Genomic DNA, 20,971 nt, shown 5'->3' with positions numbered 1-20,971 from the left:
AAAAGACAGGGTCTGGGGTTTTCATCACATTAGCAGTGGATGGGTTCTCCCTGCTGCTTAGACCGGGCTTAACTTACCAAAACCGCGCTGCTTCTCGGATAGCGAAGGGGGGGGGGAGGGGGTCACTCCCCAGTCCAGAGCGAGCTGCAACCTCTGCCAGCGTGCTTTGCAAAGACAGGCTTCGGCTGGGGGTTTCTACTTTTGCCCGCTGGCTGGGCTCGGGGATGCTCCGCAGCAGCAACGATCAGCGGTTCTCGGGAGCGAGCAGCAGCAGCTCGCATGCTTCCTTAGAGGGAATGTATGTGCCTTCCGCGCCGGCAGCAACCCCCCCCCCCCCATCCCCATCTTTTCACGGCTCTGATGCGAACCACTTCCTGATTGGCTAAAGAGCCCCGTCGCCCGCTGGGCGCTTCCACTCTTTTGATCTCATTGGCCAACATAAATTGCGGACTGGTACTAAGGAGGGTGCCTGACAGGGAGCTGGTCCAATCAGCACAGAGCACAGCAGGTTAGGCAGCCTGGAATTGGCCACGCTTATTCTGCTGATTAAATAAACTGCAGCCCTGGTCCAGCCTTAATACTTAAGAAGGCATCTTCCAAGAACAGGATATCCGAATGCAAACTGGGCATCAACAGAGACAAGTCGCTAAAAGAAGAAAGTTAACATTCATCGTAGGATGTTTGGATTTTTATTTTTTTTTCCCCTGAAGGGAGAACAGGCATGCCCGAGGAGTTATTATAATTTGGCGATTGCTGGAATCTGTGACTAGGGACATGGAGAAGGACAAGCTTAGAACTCATTCTGGTTCTGAATAATGAAGCTGAGCCTTGGACCACCAGACCCCCCCCCCACCCTCCCCCTCCCCCCTCACTTTTCCTTTCAGTCAGAGGTTGATGTGGCTGGATGTTGGGGAGAAGAGCTGGCCAATATGAGAGGTCTAGAGAAAAAGGGTAGATGCTGTTAAGGATTTTTTAAAGCTCTGTTGCTGGCTCTTTTGGCATTGTTTCAGAGGGATTTCTCTCTCTCTCCCCCCCCCTCCCCCCACTGTTTTTGGCTGTTTTATTTTGCTGGATGAGCTCCAAGAGCAGGGGGGCTTATAATAAGGACATTTCCCTGTTTCCTTTTCCCCGGCTAGTGCTGCATCTGTGGATGCAAGCAGGGCTGAGTGAGCTGTTTCGCTTTAATTCCTGAATCGGTGGTGCTTCTGGGGTCCTAGTGCCAGCCGGGTTCAAGTCCTGCCTGCTTATTGCTTTTGAATGGAAGGTAATGGAGTTTCTAGGGTTACCGTATAGCTCCAGGAAAAGGAGGATGGATTGAGACATCCAGGGTTTGCTTCCATTGAAAGCAACGGAAGTAAAACTCAGTCTCAACCCCATCCTCTTTTCTCTGCAGCCATAGGGTAAACCCTATCAGGGCTGCCCAAGTCCGGTCCTCGAGATCTACAGGCAGGCCAGGTTTTCAGGATATCCACAATGAACATGCATGAGAGAGATTTGCATACCAAGAAGGCAGTGCAGGCAAATCTCTCTCATGCATATTCATTGTGGATATCCTGAAAACCTGGCCTGCCAGTAGATCTCGAGGACTGGACTTGGGCAGCCCTACCCTAGATCAAGGGGTAGGCAATTCCGACCCTCGAGAGCCAAAGGCAGGTCAGGTTTTCAGGATATCCACAATGAATATGACTGAGATGGATTTGCATGCACTGCCTCCTTCAGATGCAAATCTATCTCATGCATATTTATTGTGGATATCCTGAAAACATGAACTGTGGCTCTCAAGGACCGGAATTGCCTACCCCTGCCCCAGATTGAGCAGTATTAGATTTGGGGGATGGGGTTCTTCATGCAGCTGGGGTGGGCAGGCCTAGCCTAGTAGGGTTTATACATTTAGGCTGGGTGACTGGTGGTTTTTTGGGGGAAGAGGAGGAGTTGTGTGTGTAGTTTGTAGATTTAATGTTGAAGGGATTTCTACGTCATTTCTGGACTACGATGCCTGCAAAAAAAAAAAAAAAAGGCAGTGGGGAAAGATACACAGGTGGTTGCCCTCATGAGGAAGCTCTGGTATTTTATTGAGGAGCAAGCTGCCTCTTCTGCTCATGAGAAAGCAGTTTTTGTTTTTGGGGGGGGGGGGTTGCTCAGAAAAGGGAAGTAAGGATCATTCTGGTCATCATAGCAAATATGGTGGAGCATCATCTAGAAAGGTCTGGAAAGTTCAATTTGTTATGCAGTACATTGTGTGTGGTATTTCACAGCCAATCCAAGGTGCTGATGGGCAGCCCATTCAGGACACCTGGCTGGTGAAGTCTGATGTGGATTCCTCTGACAGTTTTCTAAATAGAGAATAACATGGGGACAAATTTTTCCCTGTCCCCACAGGAACTCAATTTCCCCGTCCCGCCCCCGTGAGTTTTGTCGCTGTCCCTTTCCCATTCCTGTAAGCTCTGCCTTAACTACACAAGCCTCGAACACTTATGATTTTAAAGTGTCTGAGGCTTGTGCAGATGAGGATAGAGCTTAGGCATTGGTGGAATGAGGCATTGTGACATCACAATCTGAGCTCTAGAATGTTGCTATTTATGAGGACAGAGCTTAGGCATTGGTGGATGAGGTATTATGACATCACAATCTGAGCTCTAGAATGTTGCTACTTATGAGGACAGAGCTTAGGCATTGGTGGATGAGGCATTATGACATCACAATCTGAGCTCTAGAATGTTGCTACTTATGATTTTAAAGTGTTCGAGGATTGTGCAGATAAGGACTGAGCTTGCAGGAACAGGGCAGAGACAGGAAAATAATTCACTGGAACGGGAAAATGAGTTCCTGTGGGGATGGGGAAAAATTTGTCCCCGTGTCATTCTCTTATTCTGAATTCCTATGAACGTCAGAGCATTTACCTTGCTGACCTGTGGTGGTAACCTCTACTGTGGCATGGTAAAAGGAGCCCTCTCTTTGGTTAAGCTTTTTCTGCTTTTGAATAGAGAACCTTTACTCAGTGAAATTGGTTTAAATCCGTCAGGTTTTTATTCTCATTGACCTATCAAGTGGCACCCATTTGGAATTCCCTTCCTTCTTTACCCCCTCTCCCTTTTTACAAAACTGTAGCGTGGTTTATAGTGCTGGCCGTGGTGGTAACAACTCTGACGCTCATAGCGTCGGCTGGCATTAAAAACCGCTCTAGGGTTTTGTAAAAGGGAGGTGGGGGTGGGGACGTGTGTGTTTAGTTTGTTCTGTTTTAGATTACTTAACTTTTCATGAACAGTGTAAGACATTCTTGTTTAAGAAATTTGTGGGCTGGTTTGTGAAATAGGGGATGCTATTATTTACTGTAATTCCTGGAAAATTGTTCTAGTTTCTGATTATTGTGATCTGCATAGAATACGTATTAGCTCAAAATGTAATGCAATGCAAAGCTGGATTTTGATGACAATTTATTTAATTAACTGCAAAAAAATAATTACAAGTTGAAGTGCTTTACATAGTCATGATAAAATATACCATGTTTCCCCGAAAATAAAACCTACCCCGAAAATAAGCCCTAGTCACGGGATTTGCTGGCATTTTCCCTTCCCTCCCATCCCTTGTGCAGTAGAACCCTTGAGCGAGCACCGCCCCCCCCCCCCCGAGCACCCGAACCCCCATCCTTCCCTCCCTCATCTGAACCCCGCCGACCGCGAGCGAGCCTTACATACGGTACCTCCCTCAGCAGGGTCGGGCTGGCAGCACTCTAAACAGGCTCAGACATCATCAGTAACGCGGCAGAGTGAATTCAGGGGCAGACAAGGCCGAAGCAGCCTGTTTAGAGTGCTGCCGGCCCAACGCTGCTTAGGAAGGAATGTAAGGCTCGCTTGCGGTTGGCGGGGTTCGGATGGGAGGGAAGTACGGGGGTTCGGCTGCACGGCGGAGGCAAGTGCGGGTGTTCACTCAAGAATTCTGCTGCACAAGGGATGGAGGGAGGGAAGGGAAGATGGGCAAGAGTCCTGCTGCACGAGTGATGGGAGGGAGGGGAAGAAAGATGCTGCACATGTGGGGGAGAGAAACAAAAAAGGGGTGAAGGAGAGGAAGGGAGAGATGATCATGTACATACCCCAAAAATAAGACCTAGTGCGTTTTTGGGTCTAAAATTAATATAAGACACTGTCTTATTTTCGGGAAAACACAGTATTTGCAGGGAGGGGATATGAAATACCACAACTATGAGTACACCGTGGACATATACAAAATGGGTGAATGGGGAAGGGACATTCACAAATTTACGAGGGGGTGCTAAAAAAGTTCTCAGCCCAACCAAGAAGAACATGATGTGGAACCATGAAAATGACTTATTCCACGTTTTCACCCCTAAGTTCAACACACTTGGCACATCAAGTCTGAAGTTTCTGTCACCCTTCCCAAAAAATACTCTGATGTCTGGTCACTGAAATGCTGCTCCGCTGCTGCAATCCCTTCTGAATCACTTGAAAATTGTCACCCTTTCAAACTCTTTTTAAGATTTGGAAACAGAAAATCAATGGAGCAAGAGCTGGTGAGTAGGATAGATGGGCTATGCACTGAAACTCCAAATACATCAAAATATCCATCGTTTTGCCAGCCTTGTGAGCAGGTGCATTGCCTTGCAAAAAGAGAACTCCAGTCCGCAGCTTCCCTGTACTTTTTTTTCTTTCACTGTCTCCTTTAATTGGTAGAGCGAGTTACAGTAGCATTCCACATTAACTGTTCTGCCCCTTCGAAGACTGTCATTCATTACAGCACCTTCCAGATCCCAAAACACTGTGGCCATGACCTTTCCTGCTGACTTTTGGGTCTTGAAATTCCTTGGCCTTTGGGAACCGGTGTGCTGCCATTGCATGGACTGTTTTGTCTCAGGATTATAGCGTGTAACCATGTTCATCTTTTTGGACCACGGTTAGGTTACAAAACATAGACAGTGCTAAAGCTAATAGATGCTGGCACTGTCATCTGGACATAGGGACACTAAATCATCTGTTGTTCTGTTGTCCACCAGTGCCTAAGCTCCGTCCTCATCTGCACAAGCCTCAAACACTTTAAAATCCTAAGTAGCAACATTCTAGAGCTCAGATTGTGATGTCATAATGCCTCATTCCACCAATGCCTAAGCTCCGTCCTCATCTGCACAAGCCTCAAACACTTTAAAATCCTAAGTAGCAACATTCTAGAGCTCAGATTGTGATGTCATAATGCCTCATTCCACCAATGCCTAAGCTCCGTCCTCATCTGCACAAGCCTCAAACACTTTAAAATCCTAAGTAGCAACATTCTAGAGCTCAGATTGTGATGTCATAATGCCTCATCCACCAATGCCTAAGCTCTGTCCTCATAAGTAGCAGCATTCTAGAGCTCAGATACTTAACTTTTGGAGGTCAATAAGATGTAAGATTAATAACATATTGGAATCATCAATTCCATTGACTTATGTGGAACATTGTTACATATTAAGCCCCCTATGGATCGATATAAATGCTGTCTTTTCCTTATCATGACCGGGATAGCCATGCAGATGGTAACCCGAAATTGGAAGAAATACGATCATCTAAATTTTCCTTTCTGGTGGGCATATCTGTGCTCCAGCTATAGGTATGAAAAAATGAATTCCGATAGTTTGGGGCACAGTAATTTATTTAAATTGGTTTGGGGCCCATTGACATCTTGCATTACTTATTATAGTAGGTCTTTGATTATGAATCAATTTTTGTTTATTTTCGTACACATCCAGGGAAGGGGGGGGGAACTATTTTTGTCCTAATTTCGATCTTTGAGTATGTACATTTGGGGTGGGTGGGTAGAGGATGGGAAGATATTAATTTGAATAGGGTAAGGTTATTGGGAAAATCTATGTCTGTGTTTTATTGAATAATCATTGGGTGGGTGGGAGAAAATGATTGATTATGTATATTTGTAAGTTGAATGTGCTTTTATTGACTTGTTATATCTTGTATATTTGTGTATTGCACTATTGAAGTTTGGAAAATCAATAAAGAATTAAAAACAAAACAGTAACTCGTCATTCCAAAACGGTGGCACCGGCTCGCTGAAAATGCTGCAAAATCAACTTGGAAGTGTCCAATCGACGTCGTTTCTCGTCAGCATTCAAACATTTGGGCACCCACTTGGTTGACAGATTCTGCATACCCTGCTGCTCGTGGATTACACCCAACAGATTCCCTGGATATCTGTAGTGTTTCAGCAATTCTTTTAGCAGATATTCACCGATCTGCCAAAATCAGGTCGTGCTGTTTGAGGCCTCCCAGACCTTTTTTTTAAAAAAAAAATTCTTTATTTGCATTTTATCCTTTTGACAAAACATTAATCAAAAACAAAGAAATAATACAATACCAGTTTTGACATCTTTGAATAAAAAGAAGAAAACAATACATCAAATAAACAAATATATCAGGAAACATCCTTCCATAAATTGAAAGATACAGAACTAAACCCAGGAATCAAGAGGGCATTTGGAAAAGTTGAAAGGGGACAGATTCAAAATGAATGTTAGGAAGTTCTTCTTTACCCAACGTGTGGTGGACACCTGGAATGCGCTTCCAGAGGACGTAATAGGGCAGAGTACGGTACTGGGGTTCAAGAAAGGATTGGACAATTTCCTGCTGGAAAAGGGGATAGAGGGGTATAGATAGAGGATTACTGCACAGGTCCTGGACCTGTTGGGCCGCCGCGTGAGCGGACTGCTGGGCGTGATGGACCTCAGGTCTGACCCAGCGGAGGCATTGCTTATGTTCTTATAGGAGAGGAGGAGATAGTGGATGCTGCGGATGGACCATTTGGCCTTTATCTGCCATCATGTTTCTAGGTTTCTATAACCATAAAGCTCTATGACATCACAATGCAGGTGCAAAGAGCCTTAGCCTATAGGAAGAGGAGATGCAAATGTTAAGAGCCTTAGCCAATGCGCTTCCAGAGAGCATAATAGGGCAGAGAACGGTACTGGGGTTCAAGAAAGGATTGGACAATTTCCTGTTGGAAAAGGGGATAGAGGGGTATAGATAGAGGATTACTGCACAGGTCCTGGACCTGTTGGGCCGCCGCGTGAGCGGACTTCTGGGCGCGATGGACCTCAGGTCTGACCCAACAGAGGCATTGCTTATGTTCTTATGTATAGTCAGTCCTTAGGAGGGGGGGGGGGGACAACTATGATTTTACTGAAATTTTTCCAATTAACATATACAAAGGAAAATAAAGATGTGGCTGGTTGGGCTCTAAACTTTAACTTCACTGAGCTGATATTGAAGTAGGGAATCTCACGAATTACTACTCTTGCTCTTTAGCAGAAATAAACTTTGCCAACTGTTGAGGTTCGAAAAAGACATATCTGTTCCCTTGATAGACCATCACACATTTAGGGCTCCTTTTACTAAGCTGCGTTAGGACTTTAACGCGCAGAATGGCGCACGCTAACCCCGCTAGAACTAACACCAGCTCAATGCTGGCGTTAGCATCTAGCGTGCGCGGCATTTTAGCGCGCGCTATTCTGCGCGTTAAAGTCCTAACGCAGCTTAGTAAAAGGAGCCCTTACAGGGGTATCTCCGAATGAACGTCGCACTCAACTGTAATAGCCGAGGTCTCAAAATGAGAAACTCTTTCCTTCTCTTTTGGGTAAGATCGTGACACATCTGGATACATTCTCACTATTTTTGACATAAATGGAATAGCCTTATATTTAAAAAAAACAGCTTAATAATAATAATAACAACTTTATTTTTGTATACCGCCATACCCAGGGAGTTCTAGGCGGTTCACATCAATTAATCAGATTTACAAGCAACGGAGTCGTTGAGGTAAGCATGAAGGGAATGTACAAGTCATTGGAGTTAGCAGGTTGGAAGTGAACAATAAGGAGGAGTAAGAGGAGAGTTCAGATCATTGGTGGAAGGGGTGAGAGAAGTGGAAGATGGGGGATTAGGGATTAAAAGGATCCATTCCCTGTCCGAGTCAATAGCAAATTGTACTAGCCACGTAGCAGTTGCCGGGGCCTCATTCACTGACCTCTCCAGGAGCTTTGTTAAATCCAAACTATCAGCAGGTAGATTCTGCTGGTTTGGATTCTGAGCTGGAAGTCTACTTGGTAAATAGTACATTTTTGAGAGAGGCGGATAGGAGGACTCAGGAACTTCCAAAATTTCTCGCAGATATTTCTTAAAATGTATCTTGTGCTGGTATAAGTGGTAATTTTGGAGAATTTGTAATCCAAAGATTACATCTCCTGGTCATGTTTTCCAGCATTTCCACCATAAAATTGAGATTTCCACTGTCCCTAACCCAGGTTAAGGCCTGGGACTCCACAGTTTTTATTTATTCAGTTTTCTATACCGTTCTCCCAAGGGAGCTAACGGTTTACATTAATTTATTCAGGTACTCAAGCATTTTTCCCTGTCTGGGCTCACAATCTACCTAACGTACTTGGGGCAATAACCTGGTCTCATGTCCATCCACTTTATTTTCCAGGCTAGATGGTCTGTTTTTCAAATCCAAATTTTCTGAAACAGCCATAGTATAGCGTGCTGTAAGAGAGTCTCAAATTAGATATCGCATCCCAAAGTGTTTCCATATTAAAGACCTTGGGCCTTTGCATGGGTACAAGTTCTAAACCAAGACCCTTTGATGGAAATAAAGTACCTGAAGCCTCAGCAGAAGATGAATTCAGCCCAAGAAAATCCTGAGGGATCCCGCTGCTTCAATTCCTCGGAGTGCTCCGATGATTGAATTAGCTTCTCTACTTCCCCTACTGAGTCGGCCACCGTACTCAGCTGGTCGGGAGAGAGAACACTCCGGGACGTTCTCTCCTCCTCCTTCTGCTCCAATGCCCCAGGATGACTCAGAGGACTCTGCTCCTCCGGAGATAGAGATGCTGTCTCGAGAGAGAGTGCCGATGCTTCAGCTTGCGTGCCTCTCGCAGCAGCCGAGGAAAACTCAGGCTCACTTGTTCACTTGCTGGAGAAAGGCATCCATCGTGCCCGCTGCCAAACGGTAAGAAATAGGCTGCCATCGTGCCCGCTGCCAAACGGTAAGAAATAGGCTTTCAAGCAAGTCCATGGCGTCTTAGCTACAGCTACCAGCTGCCGTCTTAGTTGAACCACACCCCCGAATGTTTTTATGAGGCATCTTCAGTCTCAAAATCTCCACACTAAACGTTTGCAATCCATTTCTTCACTGTGGAGTATGACGGGCATTTGTCACTCAATGTTTGCATCATACGTTCAGGCGGGAACAGGAACTTCATGATGGCTCAAGAGTTCCACACTTGAAAATGCCACACTTTTCGTTGACATGGTTTAATCCAGTGGTTCCCAACCCTGTCCTGGAGGAACACCAGGCCAATTGGGTTTTCAGGCTAGCCCTAATGAATATGCATGAAGCAAATTTGCATGCCTATCACTTCCATCATATGCAAATCTCTCTCATGCATATTCATTAGGGCTAGCCTGAAAACCCGATTGGCCTGGTGTTCCTCCAGGACAGGGTTGGGAATCACTGGTTTAATCAATCTGAAACAATCAAAACACAGCGTTACGATTCTGCAGATTGGCACTTTGCAAAATAAAATAGCACTCCTTTCAGCTGCAGTGACAAAATAATGTTCAGAATTGAGGAAGTTGGTTGGGCTGAGATCTTTTCGGCACTCCTTCGTAAGCAAGGAAAGAGAGGGAGGGGATTATACAAGGAGAGGATTAGAAAGCTATACTTATTGATCAGGAATTCTGGCTAGGAAACTGAGAACAGAAGATGGACGTGAACAGGGCAGGATTAACCAATAGGCCAAGTAGGCACATGCCTAGGGCCCGAAATGGTCAGGGGGGCCCGATGAAAGAGGGCATCAACATTGTTTTTTCCAAACAGCGATGGGCCCCTCCAGCATCGATCGTCAACGCTCCCCGCCCCCCCCCCCCCATGAATGGAAAGTATGACAAGCAAGCAACGCGGGTAAGAAAGGCAATGGGAACTGTAATTGTGCAAGCGGTGCTACTTACCCTCTGACGCAGCTTCCTGTTTCCGCCTGGGCACATGGTGGGGTGGGGTAGGGGGCCCAGTGTACTTGTATGCCTAGGGGCCCTCGACGAATTAATCCTGCCCTTGACGCGGTAGATGTTGTTTCCAATGGCGTCTACCGATTTAGGTGCCATTTATAGAATCAGAGCCTAAGTATAGATTCTATAATGGCTGTTCCACAAGGGAAGTCCTGTATTAAAATGGATAAAGCTCAGATTTTACTGCATTTTAGAAAAAGGGCTCTTTGTCTGCTAAGAAGGGAGAAAATTTTGGTACACAGATACCAGTAGGAATGATCATAGTCATATATCTATCATAAATATAACATCTTTATCTATTTGCCTCTGTATCTGTAAAGAGCCAGCCCTAATTAAGGCTTTTTCTAATAGATTTTGTATTATTAAACACACCCTCTAAACCTTTCATTGCTCCACACCTATGCTCAGGAACGAAGAGTCTGGACAAAGTTCTGCTGGGCAGCGAGCCACCCGAACAGCTTGGTAGGTATGAGCATCAGTAGCCAAGAACCTACATCTCAATTCTGATTGTTTTCTGGGGGTGGGGGGGGGGGGGGGTGTTTGCAGTTAAGTCCAAGCTGTCTGCTCTGCACCTCTGCGCTTATGGCCACCTGGACAGGCTGCCAGCAATCCAGCTACAGATTGCTTGAGTGTTCCAAAAAAAAAAAAGCAGAGAATCAGTGCTTGTTAACTGCGAGATTGCAGCTGCACTTTTAAGTGAGACAGAGTTTAAGGGACACGTCTATAAATAAGGTACCTACGCCTAGTTACAGAATACTGGCATAAATTCCAAGTAAGTGGCTTGGGGCTATTTTATACTAAACTAAACTTAAGTTTATATACCGCATCATCTCCACGAATGTTGTGGAGCTCGGCACGGTTTACAAGAACTTAAAATATAGGAAGAGAAGGAAAAAAAAAAAAAAAGGTTTACATGAACTAATATGTAGAAGAGAAAAGTAAGGGGGGATAGAATTACATTTTAGTGAAAAGCCAGGTTTTCAGTTGCTTGCGGAATAATTGGAGGGAGCCCAGGTTCCGCAGCGGGGTAGTAAGATCGTTCCAAAGACCTAAGGTGGGTGGTATCTGAGCAGGGCACACATTCACTTAAGTGACTTATAGACTACTATAAGTTACACCCATATATTCCTATATTTAAGTATAAGTGTGGCAGAGTCCAGTCCGGGTTTTCCTGGAACCCTGTGCACATTCAACCACACGCAGCGTAACCACTTTAGAAGGTACAGTGACAAGCTTTTATTTGTGTGCAGCTCTAAGGGCTCCTTTTACGAAGCCACGGTAGTGGTTTGACACACGTAAAAGCGCGGGCTAAACCGCCGGCCCCGCTAGCCGCTACCGCCTCCTCTTGAGCAGGTGGTTGTTTTTTGGCTAGCGGGGTGGAGGGGGTGTTAGCGCGTGATGAAAAGTCACGCACGCCGAAGCCGCAGTCTTGTTCCTTCACAGGCTCAGAGTTCAAAGTAAATGCTTAGTTCAACACAAGGACATCAATATTTCCACAGACCTAGGCTCTCATAATTATGTGCATTTTTACTAAGTCCCACTACTATGGAATTCAGGCTTTGTCATGCTCCCAAACACCACTTCATACAGTTGATTCGCAAAGTGTAGAGATAAAAAAATTTGAAAATCCCTTAGGTTATAACCCCCTTCCAGAGTTTCAACGACCCTCAGAAACACCACTTAGGGCTCCTTTTACTAAGCTGCGTTAGCGGTTTTAGCGTGTCGCGCACACTAGACGCTAATGCCAGCGTTGAGCTGGCGTTAGTTCTTGGTGCGTAGCGCGGGGTTAACGCACGTGGCAATGCAGCGCGCGCTAAAAACGCAAGCGCACTAGAATTTCACTACACTAAGGGCTCCTTTTACGAAGGCACGGTAGCGTTATAACACGCAGAATAGCGCGCGCTAAGCCGCCGGCCGCGCTAGCCGCTATCGCCTCCTCTTGAGCAGGTGGTTGTTTTTTGGCTAGCGGGGGGGGGGGAGAGGGTGTTAGCGCGTGATGAAAAGTCACGCACGCCGAAGCCGCGGTCTTGTTCCTTCACAGGCTCAGAGTTCAAAGTAAATGCTTAGTTCAACACAAGGACATCAATATTTCCACAGACCTAGGCTCTCATAATTATGCGCATTTTTACTAAGTCCCACTACTATGGAATTCAGGCTTTGTCATGCTCCCAAACACCACTTCATACAGTTGATTCGCAAAGTGTAGAGATAAAAAAATTTGAAAATCCCTTAGGTTATAACCCCCTTCCAGAGTTTCAACGATCCTCAGAAACACCACTTAGGGCTCCTTTTACTAAGCTGCGTTAGCGGTTTTAGCGTGTCGCGCACACTAGACGCTAATGCCAGCGTTGAGCTGGCGTTAGTTCTTGGTGCGTAGCGCGGGGGTTAACGCACGCGGCAATGCAGCGCGCGCTAAAAACGCAAGCGCACTAGAATTTCATTACACTAAGGGCTCCTTTTACGAAGGCACGGTAGCGTTATAACGCGCGTAATAGCGTGCGCTAAACCACCGGCCGCGCTAGCCGCTACCGCCTCCTCTTGAGCAGGCGGTAGTTTGGGGGCTAGCACGGGGGTTAGCGCGTGATTAAACGTCGCGCGTGTTAAAGCCGCTACCGGCTTCGTAAAAGGAGCCCTAGGCTTTAAGTGTTAAATTGTCATTGGATCACAAATTTATCTATATAAATATGTTTAAATATTTTTAAATAGTTAAATAATTTATAATACTTTAAAGTTTAAAATAAATAATCTTTCTCTTTTTCATATGACATCAGTATAGTTTGTACTAGCTATTACTTAGCTTTTTCTTGTGGTCTGAATCAGGGGCGTGAAATTCACCGACATGTTTCGCTATTAAGCTTTCTCAAGGTGAAGTCCCTCGTATTCATAAGAACATAAGAATTGCCCTCTGCTGGGTCAGACCGGTGCTCCATCGTGCCCAGCAGTCCGCTCATGCTGCGGCCCCCAGGTCGAAGATCTGTGCCCTAACCGAGACCAGCCCTACCTGCGTTCGTTCTGGTTCAGTAAGAACTTGTCCAACCTTGTCTTGAATCCCTGGAGCGTGTTTTCCCTTATAACAGACTCCGGGAGAGCGTTCCAGTTCTCTACCACTCTCTGGGTGAAGAAGAACTTCTTTACATTTGTACGGAATTGATCCCCTTTTAACTTCGGAGAGTGCCCTCTCGTTCTCCCCACCTTGGAGAGGGTGAACAACCTGCCTTTATCCACTAAGTCTATTCCCTTCATTATCTTGAATGTTTCGATCATGTCTCCTCTCAGTCTCCTCTTTTCAAGGGAGAACAGGCCCAGCTTCTCTAATCTCTCACCGTACAGCAACTCCCCCAACCCCTTAACCATTTTAGTCGCTCTTCTATGGACCCTTTCGAGTAGTACCGTGTCCTTCTTCATGTATGATGACCAATGCTGGATGCAATATTCCAGGTGAGGGCGTACCATAGCCCAGTACAGCAGCATGATAACTCTCTCTGATCTGTTCGTGATCCCCTTCTTAATCATTCCTAGCATTCTGTTCGCCCTTTTCACCTTCTTCGTAGACCACTTTTTCCACAGTTTATTTGGCACACTGTAGTTTACCTTAGCCACCCACTCAGCAAGCCAATTAGCAACCGTCTCACCTTGACAGTCTCTCTCTTACTAGGGTTGCCGGACCCCCCCTAGCCCCGCCTCCAGGCACGCCTAGTTCTGCCCATCCTTGTCCTAATCCTGCCCCCCAAGCCCGCCCTAGCCCCGCCCTCCCCGCTACCAGCTCTTGTCGGGTAGGGAGGGTCTGCGCATGCATGGACGCTACGTGATGACGTCACACACATGTGTGCGTGCATATGATGTCATCACGTGAGTCCGCGCATGCGAGGTCTTCCTCCATGCCCGAGACAGCTTTTCAAAACCCGGACAAAGTACAGGTTCTGAAAAGCCACCCAAACCCCCGGAAAAGGAAAAGAAAAGGAAGAAAGGAAAATGGATACCCCTCCTTATGTTTTTTCCCTCTATAGCTTTTCTTTCTCCAAAATTATTAATTTTGTAACTTTACCCCCTTACTCCCTTCGTATTCAGTTCTGTGGGTATGTCTGTTTGTCCAACCCTTTTTAACTTAATTTTTAAATTGTATGTTGTATGTTTACTTTGGATTTTACTGTAATTCACTTAGTAAATTATGAATAAGCGATTTATCAAATTTATAATAAAACTTGGGGAAATCCGGACATCTCGTAACCCTATCTCTTTTTTCCCAGGGCTCTGCTGCAACCTATGGCTAGGAAGTCTTCTCTCTGTGAGACTTCTCCACTCAGAGAAGTCTCTTCCTCAAGAACCTCTTTTTCTAGGATCTCTCTGGAATCACTTCAGGCTAGGGCATATATCCTCCTCCTCGCCTAAGTTCTGCCGCTCTGACTCATAATTGTGGTGGATATTATGCCACAGATATAACCATAAAAAATATTTTAAAACGCTACTTTTGGATAAATCTTTGGAAAGATACGCAGAACTGGATCCAAAATTGCAAATCTTGTGCATTGGCAAAAGAAACATGTCCTAAAGAGAAAGCGAGCTTACAGTGCTTTAATGCGGATGGACCATTGGACATTGTTGCCTTAGATTTCACTGTAGTGGAAAAAAAAAAAAAAAGGGGTTCCAAAATGTTCTTGCGATTGCAGATTTATTCACTAAATTTACTGTTGCAGTAGCGACAAGAAATCAAACTGCAAGAACTGCTGCCCAAGCTTTAATTAAAAATTGGATTGGGGCCTATGGATTTCCAAAAAGAATCCACACTGACCAGGGTAGGGCATTTGAGGCAGACTTACAGTATTAAAGGAGGTTTGCTGCTGGTCTGGAACAAAATTCTCACACCATCACATACCATACCATACCTTTCCTTTTTGTGGCTCAGTTCTGAGCTGCAGAGCTCAGTGCATTCTGGAACACATAGTTCACTCCCTTTTGGTAGGATTACCAGACATGCGGATTTCAACGGACATGTCCTCCTTTTTGAGGACATGTCCGGGGTCTAGACGGCTTTTCAAAACCCAGCACTTTGACTTGAGTTTTGAAAAGCTTCTATCCACTTCGTGTCGGGAAGGGGCATCCACGCATGCTTGGATGCCATCTGGGGGCGGGGCTGGGGGGGGGCGGAACTAGGTATGACACAGGTGGAACGGGGTGAAACTGGGCGGACCTGGGGGGGTGGCCATGGGTCCTGATTTTCCTTCATGAACATCTGGTAACCCTACCTTTTGGGCTAGCACCTCCTGTTGCCCAGTGGTATAATTGCAGCCTTAATGAGGGAAAACCCCTTCCTCCATCACAATGAGCTATATGGTTGATGTAGGCACTCATGCCTAACATATGAGTAACATAGTAACATAGAAATTAACGGCAGATAAAGGCCTGAACGGTCCATCCCGTCTACCCATTAGTTATACCCATTAAAAACACACGATTAAATTAACTTCTCTCTTCTTTGATATTTCTGGGTCATAGACTGTAAAGTCCACCTGGTATTGTCCTAAGTCCCAAATGCTGAAGTTGCCATCTAATCAAGCCATTGTGACATCACTGCTGAGGTTGGCTCTTAGGCACTGGTGGAATGAGGCATTATGACATCACAATCTCAGCTCTGGAATGTTGCTACTCTTTGGGTTTCTGCCAGGTAACATAGCAAATGACGGCAGATAAAGAACTGAACGGTTCATTCAGTCTGCCTATTATTTATATCCATTAAAAATACATGATTAAATTAACTTGTCTCTTCTTTGATATTTCTGGGTCATAGACTGTAAGGTCCACCTGGTGTTGTCTTAGGTTCCAAATGCTGAAGTTGCCGTCCAAGCTCACTCCAGCCTATCCAACCATCCCGTTTGCAGGATATTGACCATAAAGTCTGGCCAGTAACATCCTCATGTTCCAAGTTAGTGGAGTTCCCATCGATGTCCTCCCCAGCCCAATCCTACACCAAATCATCACCTATGAGACACAGACCGTGCAAGTCTATCCAGTACCGGCCTTAGAGTGTATATGTGGCCTGTTATGCTCGTGTTTTGTTAAGGAAAGTAGGTGTCTTGTTCCTTTAAGAGTAGGCTCCCATCAGGAGTCCTCCAGTGCCTATAACTAACCCCCTCTTCTACTAAACCGTGCTGAATGGTCCACGCTGCGCCCGAAGCTCATATGCGCCCGGCGCCCTATGAGTGTCGGGAGCAGCGCTGGCCATTCAACGCAGTTCTCCGCGCTAAAACCGCTAGCGCAGTTTAGTAGAAGAGGGGGTACGCGCCATTTTATGGAATTACCCCCTACACCTACACTGGCTGTCGCCTAAAAAAATGGCGTCGGCTCCATATCAATCATACTTAGGCATCGTTTATAGAATCACGGCTAGCAGCGTCTATGTAAAAACTTAGGTACCCGATATGCAAGCCAGGGTTTTAAAGTCCTACTTTTCAGGCGCCTTAGATTTTGGAGAATCGTGCTTAGCAGGGCCTAATGCCACTGGATTGGAGCTTCGAAAAAGGAGCTCAGGACTTCAATGCTCAACGACAGCAAAGAGAAGTGGGAAAAGGAGGAACAGCTGAACAGCTGAAAACAGTAACAGCAGCAAAAAGCGTATCCAACCACGCTGGAAATGCATGCTGAAGTTGCATCACAGCCTGTTGACCCAGGATAGGCCTCATCAGCTACCCCTGGACAATCATGGAAGACAATCATCCTTGACTCTCTCACTTTTCAAACCACATTATAGTTTCACTCACCTTATTATGGGTATACACTTATCCCTCCATACTTGCGGTTTTGTCAATCGCGGTTTCGATTATTTGTGGTTTTCAGTATGCTGCGCCACCCCCCCCTCCATTACATCACTGAAATCGCCGATGCACAACTTTTACATAGAGAATCTCTGATTCCAAATTGCACAGAGAAGATCACTGATTACCAACGATTATACAGTACAGAGAAAATCGCTGATTCCCAGTAATGCACAGAGATAATTACGGTGAGAAACATATTATAGGGTTACATTACGTGCCTATTACACACGTACAAAATTGTTTTAGAGTGGAGGTCTTCCTACACCTTTATGTCATAAATGTGGGAGGGAGGGTCATACATTAGGACATGCATTTTGGTTTTGCCCCCATAATTCAGCACTTTTGGAAGCAAATAATAAATTATATGTCAAAGATAATTGGAAGATCTTTGCGCTGTTCTCCTTCCCTCTTTATTTTGGATTTGCCAGAAGCTTTTGGCCATTTGCCTAAGGGACATAAGGCGCTGTGTAGGAAAATGAGTCTTTTGGCTAGAAAATGTATACTTCAATATTGGACGATCCCTGATCCTCCGAGGTTTTGGCATTGGCGGAACCAATTACATCAGTTGGCCATTTGGGAAGCTAGAGATGCTGGAATTACAAGAAAGCGAAAGATGTTTATACAAACCTGGGATTCATATTTGCAAGCTTTGCATCCTAAGGGCCGTAGTGTGATTTTAAGTTGGGTCTCTTAACTGGGCTTTTATTTAGTTGAATGAAGAGAATATCATTGGGAAGAGAGTCCCATTGGGTGGGGAGGGTGTGGAGAGGTGTGGTAGAGGTTATTGAAAGGTTCAAATACATAGTTACATATAGATAAAGTGGGGGTTTATTGAAAGTGGAATATGTCTTTTTTTGGTATGTATATTATATTATTATATTTGATGCATTATTGTTGTGCTTTGATGTTGTATTTGTTGTATCTGATGATGTTTGCATCAATAAAACTGTTTGAATCTACTGTACAGTACTCTATACAGTAAATACCGGTTCACTCATGTTTAATGTGCTATTCAAAAGTTGCAATAAACGTTTTCAACTTAAACCGCGAATCTCGTATTTTTTGTTATTCATGATTTCTCCTTATTCGCTATACGGTTTTTAATTAAAAAAAACAAAAACGCGAATAGCATATGAAAAGCTATTTGCGGTTTTTCGGTGTTCACGCTCCTGATAGTCCCCTATCACTGTGAATACGGAAGGAGAAGTGTAATTGCTGATTCCAATATTCTCTTTGATTCAGACCTTCATGTTGTTCCCCATGATTTGTTGTTGCTAATAAGCCTAAGAGTTTCATCCAGAGAGAAATCAATCCATTGGAAGAAGTAATTTGAAAAAAAAGCAATGAAATTGTAATTTGGAAAGCAGAATTGAAAAGAAACTTCATAATTCGTGTTTACCATTTATTTTGCAGCATAAAGACTGAATGTTGTGCAGCCTCGAATGGTTCGCCGCCAAGTAACGGGATTCAGAGACACCTTGGGAAATGCATGCAGTGTAAAATCTAACTAATAATTGAACATGGTACTTTTACATGGAAAAAATTCTAAAAAATTAGATATAGTGCACTTCTATGTAAGGCAGGACCATTGTCATGTGAATCAATTAAAGAAAAGCTTAACGTGTATTGAAATCAGTGTCCATAGCAAATCAGGTCACTGGAAAATTCTGTGTAATGTTCGTGAGAACAAAACCAAAAACTGTGGATACAGATGTTCTGGAGATAATTTATTAAACACTGACATATAAAACCATGAAAATTCAATTAAAAATGTACAATGATAAAAAATACTGTGATAAAAATCCAACCAGACCCTACACGGTCCGTGTTTCGGCGAACACGCCTTCCTCAGGGGTCCAATGGTTTGCAACCTCACATATAAAGAATTGGACTGAAAACAGTCTATTGTCTTTTAAACATGTGAGCAAAGAACACCGCAGACAAGCTGAAGAAGCAAAAAAAATGCCCATCTGCAGTAACCATTATCTCTCTCCTTATTGGCTAAGGCTCTTAATATTTGCATCTCCTCTTCCTATAGGCTAAGGCTCTTTACACCTGCATTGTGATGTCATAGAACTTTATGGTTATAGAAACATAGAGACATGATGGCAGATAAAGGCCAAATGGCTCATCGAGTCTGCCCAACAAAGAAAAATGGGGAGACCCAATGATCCACAGTGAAAACAATTCACCGATGAAAACAAAAAACTGTGGATACAGATGTTCTGGAGATAATATATTATACACTGACATATAAAACATGAAAATACAGTGGTAAAATTCCAACCGGACCCTACATGGTCCGTGTTTCGGCGAACACGCCTTCCTCAGGGGTCCAATTGTTTGCAACCTCACATATAAAGAATTGGACTGAAAACAGTCTATTGTCTTTTAAACATGTGAGCAAAGAACAGTCCAATTCTTTATATATGAGGTTGCAAACCAGTGCTTCCCTTTAACATATCTAAAGAACGGTTTGAAATTTCGAGCTTCCCTGGCTAGTCTCCAATGCCTAAGCTCCGTCCTTATCTGCACAAGCCTCAAACACTTTAAAATGATAAGTGTTTGAGGATTGTGCGGTTAAGGCAGAGCTGACAGGAATGGGACAGGGATAGAGACAAAACTCACGGGGACAGGGCAGGGAAACCGAGGCCCTGCGGGGATGAGAAAAATTTGTCCCCGTGTCATTTTCTAATCCAGTGCAAACCTAACTGGTTAGATTCATGCTCAATATCCAGTATAAGGTTATCTGGATGGTATAGAAGACATGTGAAATAAATAGTTTATTTTATCAGGTATTTATATACCGCCTATCAAGGTTATCTAAGTGGTTTACAATCAGGTACTCAAGCCTTTTTCCTATCTGTCTCAGTGGGCCCTCAATCTATCTTAGCCTATCTATCAGCTTTCAGATGGTAATGCCCTTGCCATTATTGTCACAAGTTGTATCACTGAAAGGCTCTATCCCAATCCGCCCAGCCCTTTTTCTGAATTAAAAGCCTTTATTCTTCTAACTGATGTAAATAGACTCCACCTGTGCATAGGGAAAACATACGGTTTCTTTCCATACATGAAAACATCAACGTCTTGTAAAGCCATTTACAGAGAACAGAACCAGAGCTCCTGTAGACGCTCGCTGATTTCAACTTGTGAGATATCTTAGCTTGGGAACTGGAGGAGGATAATAGCGTTGAAGCCTCGGTGTTAAAATTGGGTAATTTTGAATCCTGTAGTTAACTGGGCTGAATGATTTTCATAAGGTCATGAAGTTTGACTCAAGCCACTTCCTTTCTACAAATGTAATTAAGAAATTTGCCTTTGCATTCTACAATGGAAGTGAAATAGCCTGAAATAATCCACTTGTTATTTTAAGATATGTGTCCAGAAGAAATTTGAAGTAGAGAGTTGCATAGGGACAGAAATCCCACCTATTCCCGCCAGGATCCTCTCTGTCTCCACCCGCCCCCGCCAGGATCCTCTCTGTCCTCACCCATCCCCGCAAGGAATTACCTCCATCCCCGCCCGTCCCCATAAAAAGCAGCAATTACTTCTGGCAGGATCATCAATTCCACAGTTTCTTTTTATGTTTTCCTTGTGGAATCTCTTTGGTGGAACCCTTTTTTTGTTTTCTGTTCAGGTAATTAACTTATAAACCCCCTCTTTTACTAAGGCTGACGTGTCCATTTTATTATATGGACGAACCCTGCTTCCAAAGCCTTCCACCCCCGTGGGAGTCCTGTTGGCCAGAGGGGGGTACCTGTGGGAGTCCCGTGGGTTTATTGGGGATTCCCACAGGACCCCCGCGGGACCTGCGGGATTCCCGCGATCCCCGTTCCCGTGCAGACCTCTAATTTGAAGTCAAGTCTTCTGATTGAGAGATATACGCAGGCTTTTAACTAGAACACTGTAAGTGCATTACAATCCGTGGCAATATAGAGCTCTCTTATAATTTATGTGGTAAGGGGGTCATTTATAAATGCACGTTAGTCTATGTACGTGTTAGCGTTAAGCAAGCGCTAATTTGATTAGCGCACATTAGTAAAAGAGGGGGTTAGTTTTAGGTGGCAATATTAAAGTTTCAAGTTTATTCAGTTTTTA

At 44.5% G+C, this 20,971-nt stretch overlaps 1 protein-coding gene across 1 annotated transcript in view; it reads right to left on the bottom strand.

Annotated features, from left to right (window-relative positions):
* CA10 (carbonic anhydrase 10) overlaps positions 1-359 on the bottom strand; it is a 596,370-nt gene extending 596,011 nt beyond the window's left edge. Inside the window, exon 1 of the mRNA XM_033961047.1 lies at positions 78-359. The gene's annotated coding sequence lies outside the window, so the exon portion shown is untranslated. The remainder of the gene's footprint in view (positions 1-77) is intronic.
* Positions 360-20,971: the final 20,612 nt, after the last annotated feature.

This window comes from Geotrypetes seraphini, chromosome 10, assembly GCF_902459505.1.
Source record: "Geotrypetes seraphini chromosome 10, aGeoSer1.1, whole genome shotgun sequence".
In the NCBI taxonomy this organism is placed as follows: Eukaryota; Metazoa; Chordata; class Amphibia; order Gymnophiona; family Dermophiidae; genus Geotrypetes; species Geotrypetes seraphini.
This window is presented reverse-complemented; position numbering and strand designations above follow the sequence as displayed.